Source organism: Pan troglodytes, chromosome 15 (assembly GCF_028858775.2).
Source record: "Pan troglodytes isolate AG18354 chromosome 15, NHGRI_mPanTro3-v2.0_pri, whole genome shotgun sequence".
NCBI classification, from domain to species: domain Eukaryota; kingdom Metazoa; phylum Chordata; class Mammalia; order Primates; family Hominidae; genus Pan; species Pan troglodytes.
In genome coordinates this window covers 54,790,425-54,807,277 of record NC_072413.2, presented here as the reverse complement: position 1 = coordinate 54,807,277, position 16,853 = coordinate 54,790,425, and the positions used below count along the sequence as shown (strand labels likewise).

General features: G+C 39.7%; 1 protein-coding gene and 1 non-coding gene across 2 annotated transcripts in view; both read right to left on the bottom strand.

Annotated features, from left to right (window-relative positions):
• The window catches only part of LOC100612997 (uncharacterized), a 108,780-nt gene that overhangs the window by 88,495 nt on the left and 3,432 nt on the right, over positions 1–16,853 (bottom strand). The gene's annotated exons all lie outside the window — the stretch shown is intronic.
• LOC112205541 (U6 spliceosomal RNA) lies at positions 6,833–6,939 on the bottom strand. The gene has a single exon (XR_002939479.1). It is a non-coding gene; the product is annotated as a U6 spliceosomal RNA (small nuclear RNA).

The window sequence follows — 16,853 nt, the reverse complement described above, 5'->3', positions numbered from 1 at the left end:
GACTCCAATAAATTGGGTTAGTTGAAATGAAACTTCTATTTTTCTCTTTCTTTGCTTTTCACTTTTTTAAATGGAGTTTCTTTACTGATGACCCAGTCATACCAGACTTTGCCCTGCTATTTTCAGTCCTTTTTCTGGACATGTTTTTGCATATCTCAATCTAATGGGTAAAAATTAAATAGATCTGATGCATACATAAGCTGTCAATCACTTGAGAAAGTCTCAGTTTTTTCACCTGCTTATCTACACCCTGTTCTACTGAATATCCTAGGTGCCACCTGACACATGCCTATCACATATGGGTGAGAAAAGAAGTACGTTAGTTCTGTGCAGTGGAGATGAAAAGATAGGTGTACATAGATAACCTGGAGAACAGGTAAAATGACTCCTTGAGCAGTGATCTTTCGAGAGGCTGTCACCTCTCGAAGGTAAACTCAGATACCTGCAGCCTGGTCTTCCTTCCTCAGTTGTCTTTCTTAAGCAACCCTCAAGCTCTTCTGCCTTGTCTTTCAGAGTCAGAGGATGGCCTCTGACCACAAAATACATGCTCCTTGAACCGTACTGGTTGGAGCAGTGCCACTACCTGATTAGTACCCTTTTAGCATCACTATGATTGTTCACCAAGAATAATATTGCAACTAATGCATTTATAGCCAATATTCCATGAAGAAATAACCGTTTGGTAGTTTGCTAGGTCAATGAACAGCAATAGCAGGTTGATTGTGGTGGGAATACCAAGGTCCTACTATTCAAAATCCTAACAGTGGTATAGGTGGATTGAGAGTTATAACCATTAACATTGAGGGATTAAGAAAAAAAGGCAAAATTATTTCAGCCAAATGTTTCATCATTTCAGTCACCATGGTATTAAACCTATGAGAGATTTTGCATCTATGGTTTCCATACCTAAAAATTCAGAGAGAAAGAAAAAAAAACTATCACAAACTAACTTCAAATTTTTATTTTATAAGAGAAATGATTCGTGATTAGTTAGCGGCAAAGAACTACATCCTGACTCTTCTGAAAATGTATTCAACATTATTTCTGCTTTCTCCCAGGATGAAATTGTGGGGTAAAGCCAGTGGGTTTTCAAAAGATAAATTTAGCAATCACTGCAAAATGTAGAGGGGTTTAATCCTCTCTACAGCAATTCCCTTTTATCTGTAGTGATTTCAGTTATCTGAGATCAACCAGGGTTCAAAAACATTAAATGGAAAATTCCAGAGAAAAAGAGAAATCACATTCACAAAACTTTGATTACAGTATGTTGGTTTTTGTTTTGTTGTTGTTTTGTTTTGTTTTGTTTTGTTTTGAGACAGAGTCTCACTGTGTTGCCCAGGCTGGAGTGCAGTGGCACCATCTCGGCTCAATGCAACCTCTGCCTCCTAGGTTCAAGCAATTCTTCTGTCTCAGCCTCCCAAGTAGCTGAGACTATAGGCGCCCACCACCATGCCTGGCTAATTTTTGTATTTTTAGTAGATACAGGGTTTCACCATATTGGTCAGGCTGGTCTCGAACTCCTGACCTCAGGTGATCCACCCGCCTCGGCCTCCCAAAGTGCTGGGATTATAGGCATAAGCCACCGCGCCCGGCCAATTACAGTATATTGTTAATAATTGCTCTATAATATTAGATGTTATAGTCAATGTCTTAGCATGACTAATAATTAAATTTTGTCATAGGTATGTATGTATAGGAAAAAACATAGTATATATAGAGTTCAGTATTATCCAAAGTTCAGTATTATCCATAGTATACATAGAGTTCAGTATTATCCAAAGTTTCAGACATCCAGTGGAGATCATGGAACATAACCACTGTGAATTAAGGGAGATACTGTCGTTTCTGATCTTTATTGCGTTTCAAGTGTATTTGGAGGTCTGCTCCTTGAACCACGCTCATTTGAGCAGCACCACCCACTGCCCACCCTCTAGACCTAATAAGTAAGTAATCAAATATCCAAAATAAGCTTTCTTCTTAGAAATAAGGAGATGAAGAGTGGTGAGCAGCAATGAGCAGTGGCATGGGTGGTACAGTTTGAACTTTAACACTGTGGCTTTCTTCATGGGTAGAGATACTGATATTTTTCCTCCAAGATGCTCTTCTTCACACTTACACTACTATATTATGTAACTACTATAACTACTATAACTTCTAGATCATCCTTTAGGAATAAAAAAAATCTGAAACCATTTATTTCTTCATGACAAGTGAAATGGTATATAAAAAAAAGGGAAAATAGATAAAGAAACATTTTACAATCCAAGCAAATGCAAACAGCTCCTGTGAACAGCAGAAATGTGGAAGTGTCCGGACAAATTTGCAGCATTGAAGGAAGTCTTTGAGGTAAGTAATTGAATTAGAGACAGCTAGCATAGCTTTATGAAAGCGATACTTGTGTACCTTACTAGTTGGAATGCTTTACAGGGCATTACTGCCATAGAAAGAAAATGGAACACAATGGATGTCATATAATTGTTAAAAAGCCATTGAATGTTATTAACAATGAAGATTATTGGCTAAGACCGCATCTATTGTGTAAGGTAAAATAGCTTGTTGGATTAAAAAACTGCTCAAAACCTGCAAAAAGTGAGTGAATGTTAATGGTAATTTTTTTTAAAACTGAAGAGAGGTTATCAGTAAGGGTGAAATAATAGCTTTGAAAGCAAATGACTAAAATTGGAAGAATACACGCGATCCAACCTCATTACATTGGACTATTGTGGTATCTTCTCTGACACTAGGTACTAAATTTCCAGGTACTTTTAATCGTATTATGTTTACGATTATTATAATAAACCCCCTTTCTGAAGAAGAGGTGGAAAGAAACGACCATGTTTAACAGAATACGATTCAGTGTGTTGACTGTAATTATTGGAGCACAAATTCTTGACTTTTTCAACTTAGCTACTTAAAAATTACAAACCTATCTTTTCTTCTATCTATAGAGACAACATAACCAAAAATCAATGCTATCTTACCTATATTATTTACCTGCGTATATACAAACTTGGCTTACAGTAAATTATTAACATGCTATATATCTACAAACAGGTAGGCAAATTTGACACTGCTGAAAGATCTGACTCATAATGGTGTATCAAAAAGACTCTGTCTATAGTAGTAATTCCTCTTAGGAAGTTTAGACAAGTCAGAATGACCCAAGCTTTTTATTGTGTCCAATTCAGTCATAAAAGTTGGGTAGAATCTCCAAATCTTGGGCTGGGTACAGTGGCTCATGCCTGTAATCCCAGCACTTTGGGAAGCCAAGGCAGTCGGATCACTTGAGGTCAGGAGTTCGAAACCAGCCTGGACAACATGGTGAAATCCTGTCTCTACTAAAAATACAAAAACTCACCAGGCGTGGTGGTGCACACCTGTAATCCCACCTACTTGGGAGGCTGAGACAGGAGAATCGCTGGAACCCGGGAGGCAGAGGTTGCAGTGAGCCAAGATTGCACCACTGCACTCCAGCCTGGATGACAGAGTGAGATGCCATCTCGAAAAAAAACAAAAAACAAAAAACAAAAAAACAAAACAACAAAAAACCTCCAAACCTATTTCTTTGATCTTGAGTGTAATATTTTTAGGATACAAAAATCTGGTGTTGCAAAGAGTTTGCTTTGTTTTGATGGCTTATGATGGAAGTCATATTTTCTGCAATCTGTTCTAAGCAACTTTTTTTTTTTTTTTTTTTTTTTTTTTTGAGATGAGTGTTGCTCTGTCTCCTGGGCTGGAGTGCAGTGGCGTGGCATGGCGAGATCTCGGCTCACTGCAAGCTCCGCCTCCCGGGTTTATGCCATTCTCCTGCCTCAGCTTCCCGAGTAGCTGGGAATACCGGTGCCCGCCACAATCCCATCTAATTTTTTATACTTTTAGTAGAGACGGTTTTCACCATGTTAGCCAGGATAGTCTGGATATCCTAATCTCGTGATCCACACGCCTTGGCCTCCCAAAGTGCTGGGATTATATGCGTGAGCCACCGCGCCCGGCCTCTAAGCAACTTTTAAAGAAAAAATAAAACAAAACATAATCAGGGTAGATTCTACAACAAGTAATTGAGTGAAAGTACTATAAGTTTTAATCTGATTGTAAATCAGAAAGTTCTATAAGTTATAGTCTGATTGTAAATCTATGTCATAGTTTAAATTAGATTTTAAAAACTAAAAAACCTTATGAGACACTATTAAATCTTCAAAATTATGGAGAATTGATATTCATATTGATACATTTATGTGCATATGCTATTGTCTGTTAATAATGACAGCTGTTACAATAACAAGGAATTGCATAAAATTCATTTGAACACAATGGGTCTGATTCAGCAACTTGGATCTGTTAAGAATATCTTCAGTAAAGCACTTTATTGTACATAACACTACTTTACATTTTGTAGTAAGTATTATATATTCTACTATGTATTTTGCTCATTGAGCAGTTATATTAGAGAATGGATTTCAGTGACAAAGCTATTAAAATATGGAGAGTATCTTATGTTAAAAGAGTTCAGTGTATCCAGATTGTAGTGGTGGTTACATGAATCTATATGTACATTAAAATATTCACAGAATAGTACACCAAAAGAAGTCCATTTTACTGTATGATAATTCAAATAATAAAATTAACTGTCTCTTTTTTTTTTTTTTTTTTGCATTGGGTGTCTTCATCACATTGCCCAGCTACATTGCACCACCACGCCCAGTCAAAACTAATATTCAAGATGTAATAAATAGTTTAGTTTTTTAAATGTTTGTGCTGGGCTCTGAAGGATAAAATATAACCTATGGCATAAAATAAACATTTTTTTTAAGTATAAATAATGCTAAGACTATAAAGAACAAGAAAAAAGATTTTAAAGTATATCCCCCCAAATATCACAAAACAATCTATCACAGATGCAATCTGAGACTCTGAGCTTTTTTAAGGGAGAATTTCAAGGCTAGCAAATCTTCACAACATAAACTTCTTACAACCTCAAAAGATGAGACAGCTTTCCTAGGATTTACTAGTTGGGAATAAATATTTTGCTCAGCAATTAATAAAAATAATTGTAAAATTGTGTTTGCTTCATAGAATAAGAACTGGAAGGAAACTTAAAGAGTCATTTGATTACCTTCAGGCAGGTGTACACAAAGGTATTTAACCAAAACTTACAAATCTCTTCTCAGAGATCTCCAAACACAGAGATTCCACAATGGCCACCAATGAACATATTCTCATGTTTTAGCACTAGGATAGCTAAGCTGGGGATGTGAGTCTGTGTGTTTCTGCTGAAACAGCTCCTATGTTAAGTTCTTTCATCATCTTGGATCTCTCAAGGCATGGAGAACTACTATAAAAATTCCTCTTCTAGAAAATATCCACGCTTTTCAAGACATTAATTAGATGGTCTCTTTAGCCGTTCTTCTTCAAGGTTAACAAACCTGCCCTTGATGTGCTATGCTCATAGAGATGCCCATAAAACATTTCTATCATAATAGCTCCTTCTCTTCACTTTCGGTTGTTCCCATCCTTTGTGTTTTAAAGAACAGTGACCAAAGTAGGCCCTGTATTCAGCCCAAGTCTCAAGAGTAGAGTTCTAGAGTGCTTCTTCGGCCATGCATGTTTCTCTTTCTTTCTTTCTTTCTTTTCCTTCCTTCCTTCCTTCCTTCCTTCCTTCCTTCCCTCCTTCCTTCCTTCCTTTCCTTTTCTTTGTTTTTAGCATTCTTGGGAGAAGAATGTGTTGTATATACGAACCACATGCAAATGTCCTTATATAAAACACAAAAACCCAGTAAAGAAGCACATGGTTCTTTAGTTAATTTTTTTGTTAATAATGGAAGTGCATGTAAGAATATGAAAAAAGAGTATCATTCAGCCAAGGATGTACAAGTAAGTGACTGAAATAAAAAGAAAACTCCAGGCCGGGCGCAGTGGCTCGTGCCTGTAATCCCAGCACTTTGGGAGGCTGAGGCGGGTGGATCATGAGATCAGGAGATCGAGACCACCCTGGCTAACACGGTGAAACCCCGTCTCTACTAAAAATACAAAAACTAACCAGGCATGGTGGCGGGCGCCTGTAGTCCCAGCTACTCGGGAGGCTGAGGCAGGAGAATGGCGTGAACCCGGAAGGCGGAGCTTGCAGTGAGCAGAGATCATGCCACCGCACTCCAGCCTGGGCGACAGAGCGAGACGCCGTCTCTAAAAAAAAAAGAAAAGAAAACTCCAGGCAGTAGCCAGAGTAGTTACCATTCCCTTCCTATCAACACTGGGGCGGATATATAGACCCCTTCCTCTACAGCAGCAAAACAAAATAAAATGAGTTTTATAATTGGCAGTCATAACAATTTACAGACAACTACAGAATTAAATGAGGAGCTACCTCTGATATTTGTATAATAATAGGAACAGAAATGTCTAGACCTGTAGACATAAAGTTGATGAAGGCACTTGACATTAAATTTCAAACTTCAAGTAACACCTATAGACCAAGATTTTCCTGTAATTCCTAAGTCAGCCCTGATTCAAAGAAGTGACCGGGTTGGCATAGGCCAACTTTAGATATGAACAGGACGTAAAGGAGGCCCAGCAGAGACCCATAATCAGCTACTTGATGAGGAGAAAGACCAAACACAGAATCAGAACAAAGGATTGTGTAGTCTTAAGGACAAAAGGGTTTGTCTGTCCATTATTGTGGAAAGGATCCATACTTCAGTTGAACCCTCATATGTTTTTTACTAACTAGCATATTATTCATTCTGTGGTATATTTCATTTCTCTTCACCGAACCTTTTGCAATCCTTTAAAAAATCCCTACTTATGTTCTCTTTCTTTTTTTTATTTTTGTAATTTTAAAAATGTGGAACGATCCACAAATTTGCATGTCATCCTCTTGCAGGGGCCATACTAATCTTCTCTCTGTTGTTCCAATTTTAGTGTACACGCTGCCAAAGCAAGCACTATGTTCCCTTTCACGTGCCTGAACTTGGTGGACACAAGACAGCTGGCTTCTAAATTCTGTTGCTCAGAGTACATAAAAACAAACAAATAAACAGCTTCCCCAGACAACTGTTTGCATGTGCCACCTATTATTTACCCAAGGGTGAGACCTATTTTGTGAAGAAGAAAAGAAGTTCTGCTCTGGAAACTGTTCAGTGAAGCTTTTGTTTTATATTGCAGGTTAGGGAGGAATACAGTGGGGAGGTTTCCATAAAATTGGCATTGTCAACTGCCCAAGGCAGAACTTGTGGTAGCTTGAGAGCTAGTCACTGTTTTAAATTCCTGAAAAAGCCAGATGTGGTGGCATGCACCTGTAGTCCCAGCTACTTGGGAAGCTGAGGTGGGAGGATGGCTTGAGCCCAGGAGTTGTGCTACAGCAATCGGATGTTCGCACTAAGTTCAGCATCAATATGGTGACCTCCTGGGAGCAAGAGACCCAACAGGTTGCCCAAGGAGGGGTGAACCAGCTCAGAGCAAAAATGGAGCAGGCCAAAACTCCAGTGCTGATCAGTAGTGGGATCACACCTGTGAACAGCCATTGCATTCCAACCTGGACAACATGGTATCTTATTTAAAAAAAAAAATCCTGGAAAACATAAACCCTGAAAATTGTGGGACCATTTCCAATTTTTTCTCTGCTTCCCTGATAAGAGTTATTGGTGCAAAAGAAATTGCAGTTTTTGCCATTAAAAGTAATGACAAAAACTGCAACTACTTTTGCATCAACCTAATAATATGGGTCCGAGGAGGAAACCCAAGATTAATGCCTCAAATAAAGCAAAAGTCTTGTCATATAACTGCCCTTCTTAGACTACTTGGGCTGCTATAACAAAATACCAGAAACTGGGTATCTTTAAAACAACAGAAATTTATTGCTCACCATTCTGAAGACTGGGAAGTGCAAAATCAAGGCAGATTTGCTGATTGCCTTGCTGGTGATGGCCTGCTTTCTGGTTTATAGAGGGCACCTTCTTGCTGTGTCCTCACAGCAAGATGGAAGGGGTAAGGGTCTCTCTGGGGTCTCTTTTATAAGGACACTAATCCCATTCACGAGGGCTCCCTCCTCATTACCTAATCACTTCCCAAAGTCCCCATCTCGTAACAGCATCACCTTAGGGGTTAGGATTTTAACATGAATTTTGGAGGGACACAAACATTCGGATGATAGCACTGCGCAAATGCTAAATGCAAAGTCATTGTTGTTCAATGTGTTATTTAAAGGCTGTGCATTATTGCATTATCTTCCACTTGTCCTTTTTCCTTCTGTAATTTGTCCATATTAGCCTGCTGTATCTTCTGGCAGTTCTCCCCTCCCTTCTTTCTGGGTTTCATTCCCTAACAAGGGCTCTGTGCCTGTCTCCCTGCCCAAATTGTAACTACCACCTTAGTCTTGCCCAGTGGCAGTATCTTCACCCATAGATTTAACTGAGGCAAAACTATTACCTGTTAAACAACTTTAGCTCTGCAGCATAAACACCCAAGTTAAGAAAAAATTACTAGTACACAAGTCATACATAGTGTTGGAGAATACTAGTTCTAAACATCTGACTTAAGAAAAAATGACTAGGAGACAAGTCACACATAGTGTTGGAGAATACTAGTCCTACAAGATATAAACAGATAAGGCAGATGAGGTCCAAGCCCGTTTCTCTATGGGGAGATGTTTTCCACTTAATATAACTGAATACATTACAAAAGAAAGAAAGAAAAGAAAGAAAAAATTCCAATAAATCTGCACTCAGAAAAAAGGAGGCAAATTGGTATGGACAGAACAATTAGGAAAACAACGATAAATTTCACTTTACATGTGCTAGACAAAGGAGTTAATATCATGAAAACTTAACCATAACAAAATATTTTGCTGAACAGTATTTGGTCCTATATTAAGAAATCAATGTCCATAGACACAAGTTTAAGTTTCAAGAAACTAAAAACTTAAGATGTCTGGATTAAAGATGTCTTTCATTTTCCTCTTTATAAGTGTATGCATTTTTCAAATTATTTGGAAAGAAATTTTGGAATTGAAAAAAGTTTAAAAACTGAAAATTCTTTTATATATTTTTCCTGTTGAATTATTATTCTGTTTATGAAATAGGAACATGATATCCCCAAGCTGCTGTTGATGTCATCCAGTCGTAGCTAACTATGTGCTTAGTGAAGTGAGGACGAGAAATATATTTTACAGAAAGTGACAACAATATTATGCCTTTATACTTTGTCAATATGATCCCAAATGTGAAGATATTTGAAAATATTTGTTACTGATTTTTTTTCTTTTCATCTAGATTAACGACACTACAGAGCTATCTATATTTTGGTAGTCACCAAACTTTTTAAAATGTCAATATCATTATACGTGTTATCCATTCTCTACACCAGGATTTTTCAACCTTGGAACTATTAACACTTTGGGCCAATTTTCTGTTGTAGGGTGCTGTCCTCTGTAGTGCAGGATGTTTAGCAGCATTCCTGGTCTCTACCCAGTAGATAAGAGTTGTGATGACTAAAAAATGTCTCCAGACATTGCCAAATGTCCCCTGGGGGGACAAAATTGTCGCTGGTTGAGAAACACTGCTGTATAGTGAGTTATCACTATCCAAATATTTTGATTATCTGTTTAACCATTACCTATTACCCCAGCCACATTAATCATGCCATGATTCACATTGATCACAATGATTAAAGAAATTATAGATTTACTATGGTGCTCAGGCACTTACCATTAGGCTATTAGACAAAGTCTGGGAATATAAGGGGAAAAAATTCCCATAATTAAAAAAAATAAAAGATTACACGGAAAGAGCAAAGGTGTTGGCTGTACGCTAGGATCAAATGACATTCATTTGTTGAAGTAGTCTGAGTGACTCAAAGACATACAGCAGCTATTATTCACTTAGCTACAACACAGCAAATATTAACACATATTTTGAAAAAGAGAGATGTTGCTTCATGTGACAATACTGATAATATTTAAGAAGCGATGTCGGCCGGGCGCGGTGGCTCACGCCTGTAATCCCAGCACTTTGGGAGGCCGAGGCGGGCGGATCACGAGGTCAGGAGATCGAGACCATCCTGGCTAACACGGTGAAACCCCGTCTCTACTAAAAATACAAAAAATTAGCCGGGCGTGGTAGCGGGCGCCTGTAGTCCCAGCTACTCGGGAGGCTGAGGCAGGAGAATGGCGTGAACCCGGGAGGCGGAGCTTGCAGTGAGCCGAGATCGCGCCACTGCACTCCAGCCTGGGCGACAGAGCGAGACTCCGTCTCAAAAAAAAAAAAAAAAAAAAAAAAAAAAAAAAAAGAAGCGATGTCAGTGACTCATCAGACACTCAGGCAGTCATGATTTTTCCCCTTAAATGTCACTAATAATTTTACTTACTGCCTTTTTTATTTAGGCACATGTTCAGTGGCACTCACAATCAAAATTCTATTACAAAACGCAGTATCGAATATCTTACTTTTATTTTATTTAAATAAATATTGTAAATGATCATCCTGAATAACATAATAAGTATTATTCGTATCACCATTCTTCTGGATTGTAGTGATTTTTATGTCATCATTGTGAATGGTGGATGGTCTTTTGTCTCTTCTAAATGTCCCATTCCTCATGGGATAATTTAAAATGACCCATAAGCAAAGTTAAGTTTCAAGAGGATTTTTTTTTTCAAATAGACAGCCTTGCCTTGTACTATTATCCTCCAATTTCCTTTTTACATTTTTGAAAATAATATGTGAGTTTTAAAACTTGTTTAATTTAAAATGACTCTTTTTAAAAAAGAAAACACTGTAGTGGGATGCCGGGATTGCATTCATCCCAGCATGCCCCACCACTGTTCTTTGGATGGCAATCACAGGACCCAGACATCAAGCTGTGGAAGAGATTCTTCCAAGCAACAGCATCTGGCTCTTTGGCAAACTGAACAGGCAGTTGCCCTGGTGGCTTTGGAGTTGCCTCTGGGTCTGTCACAGGGTAAGGCTGCTGATGGAGTGTCTGGATTCTCATCTCCTTTTCATTTCGCTGTCTTTCTCATATATATTTTGGGTATCAAGAGACCCACTCTCTTCCAAAAGGCAAATGCTGCCCTCCTGAAGCCTAATGAACTTTTACATAAACCCTGTTGTACTTCCATAAGTATCCCTTTCCATTGCCCACATCTCTTACGGAAGTGTAAAAATAGGCAAGCATTCTGGCATCAGCAACACTAGCATTCTATTTCACACCCCACCTACAGAGAGAATCAGAAATTAAATGCTCTATTCGCAGTCCTGAATATTTTAAGCTTGTATTTTCACCTTCTTTACTCATAATAGATCTTTTTGCCAGTTAAATTTAATAAATTCATATTTATAATACGAATAGCTACCTAGTCTCATAAAAACTTTTTTTTCATTCTTCGGATCACATAATCTAAGCTGGTAAGGTGGTATAAAGACCATAGGAGCTTAGTACGAAGAATTTATGGCACTTTAAAATCGTAAGTGCAGTCCTTGGAACAAACAAACACCTTGAATACCAGAATCAGCAGCTCCAGAACAAAGGGGCTCTCATATCCTCTTAGCTGTGAAGGAAATTAAAAAGACCAAATTTGAAAAATAAAGAATGAGTTTTTAGAGGTTTGGGGATTAAAAAAAAAAAACCCTCAACCTTCTGAATAATTTGCATGAAAAGTATTAATCAATATGGCTTCTCTACAGACCACAGGCTATGCACAGGCACCATGACCCACAATTCATACCCAGAAGGTAAAGTACTATTGGTGAGGATGTGTCTCAAAGACTCTAGTGTGTCCAGACACACACTAGATCAGTAGGACTGATTTGTAAGAGGTAGCATTTAATTCTTCCTGTGAGATTTCTTCAGAAAAAAAGAAACCTTCATGCACTGGTCACCTCATGGAGACTCAGTTTTAATCTGTTATTTGATCACCACATTCAATAACTCCATCGATAACCAATGAAAACTTTCATGGTAATGTCTGTGTTATGAATGGAAAGCAAATAAAATAGAGAGGGGGAGAATCTTTATAAGAAAGACTACATTTGAGTGTAAGTTGTTACTAGAAAACTCCTGAATTCGAGGGGAAATTAAACCCATTAATTTCTAGGACTGGCAAGTAGTTGAAGCTAAAATGGACAAAAATAAATAACAGTAACTACTTCTAGCCCAGAAAGGGGGTTTTAAAAAAATAAATTGTACTTATAATTATTTGAATACTTTTTTTGCATTCTCTTTGAAATAAGATAAGAATGTAATGATGGCATATATGCACATATAGTCTCTATCTTTTAGAGATGAACTAAAAGAATACAGAGTTAAATCTAAAGTTTGTTTTTATTCCTAATCCAAAAAAAAGTATTTTTTACTGAGGAGCACATAATCTAAACACATAATAAACCATACACTCAGCTGCCTTGTGATTTTATTTTTTAGAAACGAATTAGATTTGAACATTAAGAGTCATATACTTTTGTCAACTCATGCAAACAACTCCTGCAGTTTTCCCTAGGAGCACTGCTGTGGATGAGCAATACAAGTCCTTACACCCTAGAGCAATGGACAAATCTCTCCAGGATTAATTTTCGACAAAAAGAGAGCAATGAAAACTTTTAGATCAAATGTTTATTATAACTATTTGATTATTTGAAATGAGAAAAATTCGAACCTGTAGACATAATCAATTCCTGACAATTGCCTACTACATAGTAGGTGCCCAGATATGCTTATTGAATGCATACATGAATTAATGAATGAATGTGAGTTCATGTTACCAAAAACTTTCAAAAAAGTACTTATGCTCTAGAGACGTCCTGGCTTGATAATCACAAATCTTTAGACAAATCAGAGGCTTCAGTAAATATTTTTGCATATGAAAAATAAACAAATTTATCCATCCCACCATGTGTGCACAAATTGGGTAATAAACCAAATTGATTCAAATGTGCGATTGGATTTAAGAATATATGGTCTAATGTAAAATGTTGTTTGCTTTTACTGAAATGTTTTCATTAAGACTCTAGAGTTGACTGAAGTTATATCTACCCAATGCCAACTACCAGGATAATAAAAATATTTCTTGATGATAATGAAATTGTTTGGTGTCCCTCCAATTCCTTGGTGAATATCTCATGTAGAGAATGTCTTTTTGGTAGAGAAAGACTTCAACCACTTCAACCACTACTTCTGGTTTTTGGTTGAAACAGTAGGAAAAGGTCAGGGTAGACTTAAGCCCAGGATTCTGTTGATACTCAAGGTCTCTATCCCATGCCTGTTTATTCTGTGCTTATCTGACATATTTTGTCCATCAAATACAAGAGAGCATAATCAAAAGGGTTACTGCTCTTCCAGTAACCCAGAATACACTATCTACACTTGGGGTGATCTGTGTGTCCCTTGAGTGATGGCTTTCATTGTCATATTTGGGAGCTAAGTATTGGAAGCAATGATATCTTTCACTTTTTGCATGTTCAGTAGTTGAATAAGCTGCCAGAAAACTGCCATTTAGGCTAAGAGTTACTGTCTGTGGTTGAACTAGCTTAAATGGTATTCAATAAATGATTAGGAATGTCATTATTGAGTGGCTATCCAAAGTCAGACACTTGCTAATAAAGATGCCTCCAAGCATCCATAGGTTAAATGCTAAGAAACAGATCCACAAATGGAAGCAAGTCTGTTTTTGCTCTTATGTTGTTGGGCAAGTAAGACATCTAGACTTCAAGCTATCCCTAGGAGACCTGGTGCCCTCCTTATTCCAGCCGACACACATGGCCTCACCAAAAGCAGAAACCAGGGCTTGGTTGATAAATAGTAACTGAGTACTTCAACGTTTGCGATCTGAAAAAGGTATTTAAAAGGAACAAGTGAAACTCTAGATACATCATGCAAGGAGGCTTATCTAACATTGAAGCTGGAAAGGAGGCAAGAAGATTCCTAGACCACACCAAGTAGCTGATAGTTGGCTCTCACCAAAGGGAGGTTACAGTGTTCTAGAGACTCACCTGCCCTAAGGGAGGGAGAGGAGCCACCTGGGGCTTCGTGGAAATCTCCAGGCCTGCTTGTCTTCAGAGCCTTGAAGAGGCTACCTAGCCCGTGGGCAAAATCACAGAAGTGGCAAGTCTACAGGAAATTTGTAGATAAATCGATGGAAGCAGGGAAGAAAGTGGGGTATGCTTGATTGAGGGACAGCAGAGCTGGCCCCAGCATACTGAGGGCTGCAAAGGGAAGCGTGCATTTGTGGAAGGAGCTTTCCTGTGAGGCTATGCCTCAAGGGAGGGGAGTGTATTCAGTTGGCCCTTGGAGAACAGGGTCCTTCCTCCTCCACGAGGCTGGATGTGTGCAAGTGTCCGCAGGGCAGCCGCCAAAGTCTGACTACCTGCTCCTCTCTCTTCTTTTCTAGACACTTCCGACGGACTCAGATCCCAGCAATATCTCTCCCTGGCACTGCGCGCGGCTGATCATAGCGAGAAGCTTTGCGAACTCCCCAGAGGGTGCACGCCTCCCATCTAACCTTTGGTGAAGGGAAGTGACGGCGTGGTCACGGTGCGCCTGTCAGCCTGCAGCCGCGCCCTGGCTCACACTGGGGCGGGTTGTGGGGGATAGTGATGGGGGCGCCCCTTTCCCGGGCTGTCTGAGCCTTAGCTGGGAGACTGTGCTGGGGAAGAGGCAGGGGCAGAGCCAGTTCCGAGGGGTGTAGGACGCCAAGCAAGAGGGGCCTACCCTTTTGCGAACATCGAAGCACTTCGTGGAGACCAAACAGAGTTTGCCCCTTCCCCAAGCTGTCACGGCCCCGGGGATCTTAGGACTGCGGGGGCAAACCGCGTCCTCGAGTCCTGGCGCCCGGGAGGGCCGGCAGCCTCAAGGACCAGGCCCGGCACCAAGGGCTGCCACTCCTTCCGCGCCGAGGGCGGGATCCCAGGGGGCCCCAGTACCGCGCCGTCTCCCCTAGCTCGGCGCACTGGGTCCGAGGCGGCCGGTGTGAGGTCTCAGCTGGCCGCACCTCGTCCAAGAAGGGAAAAGACCAGAGGCCGCAGACGTCTCCTCCCAGTCTGGAGTTGGGACGCCCTAGGGTGTAGAAAGGTCGGGATGTCCCCCCACCCCAAACCCACACGCGCTTGCGAGCACACACGCAGACACAGAGACACGCGCGCGCGCACACGCACAACGTACGCTTTGCTCCCCTGGCCTGAGAGCTGGAGAGGGGGCGCTTTGGAAAACTTGGCTGATTCGCCCGATGACCATGTGCGCTCAAGACTGTACCCGCCAAACATAACCTTAATTTTACAAGATGTTTTTCCCCATAACTTTTCTGCAAATGAGTCAGAACAGAACCCAGTTTCCGAGGCAGCCCAGTCTGGTTTGCTAAATTTCTCAAAATGTACCAGCTGGCTCTGAGCTTCCAAATCCTCCATCGCGCGGTGGCCGCGGCCGCCCTCACCCGGCTCCATGCGCGCAAACGGAAGGGCGCGAGGTTTGCGCGGAGAGCCAGGCAGCCCCGGCGCCTCCAGCGGGGCGGCGCAGCTCGAGACCCGGCGAGCCGCCGGCAGGGGCGTCCAGCCCCGCGCCACACTTGCCAGAAAATAGCCCGCCTGACCACAGCCGGCCCTGGCGCTTGCACATTAAGAAACTCAAATTAAGAAGTGGGTGAATTGGGAAAGGAGGGAGCCGGGGGCGTTTGCACCGTGTATCTCAGGTATGAGCACTTTTCACTGACATTGATGCAACTGCATTAGAGTTAATGGCAGCAGCCTGCTTCTCATTATTAATTGTCTTTGTGTTTGGATAAAGTATGTAATCTTCTTCTCAACCACACCATTAAAATAGGTTGCCTTTTCAATTAAGAACTGTTGTGAGCACAGCAGTCAATTTTCCTAATGAAGATGCATTATATTTTCACTTTTTTAAAAATAATGGAAAATCCCAGGTTTTCATTAGACACGATTACAGAGAAATACAAGAGGGCTCCTCTAAAATTCATGCGGTCATGTAGTGCATTAAACGCCAGGCTTTTAAATAAATTGAAATTTCTGCAGATAAAAGAAAAGCATGGCTATCAAATATGTTGAAACACGCTTCATTCAGATTTTTTAAAGCAAACATCATGAGTTCGTTTTTCCAAATGAGCTTAACAGATACAACAGTTTTTAAAAGTACAGTGACTGCCTGAAAATACATTATAAACTTTTTTTGGGGGGGGTCCCTTCTAGTTTACGGATGATTTGCAGATCTTAAACTAAGCGGTGAATGTTGGAAATGCACTATGCACATTTATATAATGTTCGGCCTTTGAACAAATATCTCAGATTAATCGTTCAGCAGCACAAACGGTCTGGACTGTGCACCTACAATTAGTTTTCATTTGTTTGTTTGTTTATTTCCTTTCTTCCTTGCTTTCATTTTCTTTTCTTTTCTCTTTTAAGACAAACTGAAAGCCAGTGACCCTGGTAGAACTGTTTAAAATTCTATGCCTTTGAGATAAGCAACTTTTCCATTGTTGCAAAAAAATTAAAAATTGCAAAATTCTAATTTTGAAGTTTTAAAATTGGTCAGCAATATTCATTCCTGAATCCGAAAATGGAAAGTTTGCATTCATGCACAAAAATGAAAAAGTATGTGTTATTTATTCTCTAATCTTGAGAATTTGGGAGCATGTAGTGAAGGGGATCTGTCAAGATTTATGTTTTCTTTGTTAATAAAAAATTAAGGTTGCTATCTTTTGCATATGAAATACTGTTTCAAACAAACAATGTCTGTCTTTTTCTTTCTCCATTCAATGTGAATACTCTCATAGGAGCCACATTAGGGAATACTGTTTGAGAGAAAAATAAGTCAAATTCTTCCAAGTAGAAAAAAAAAAAAAGTTCCCAACAACAGCCAGA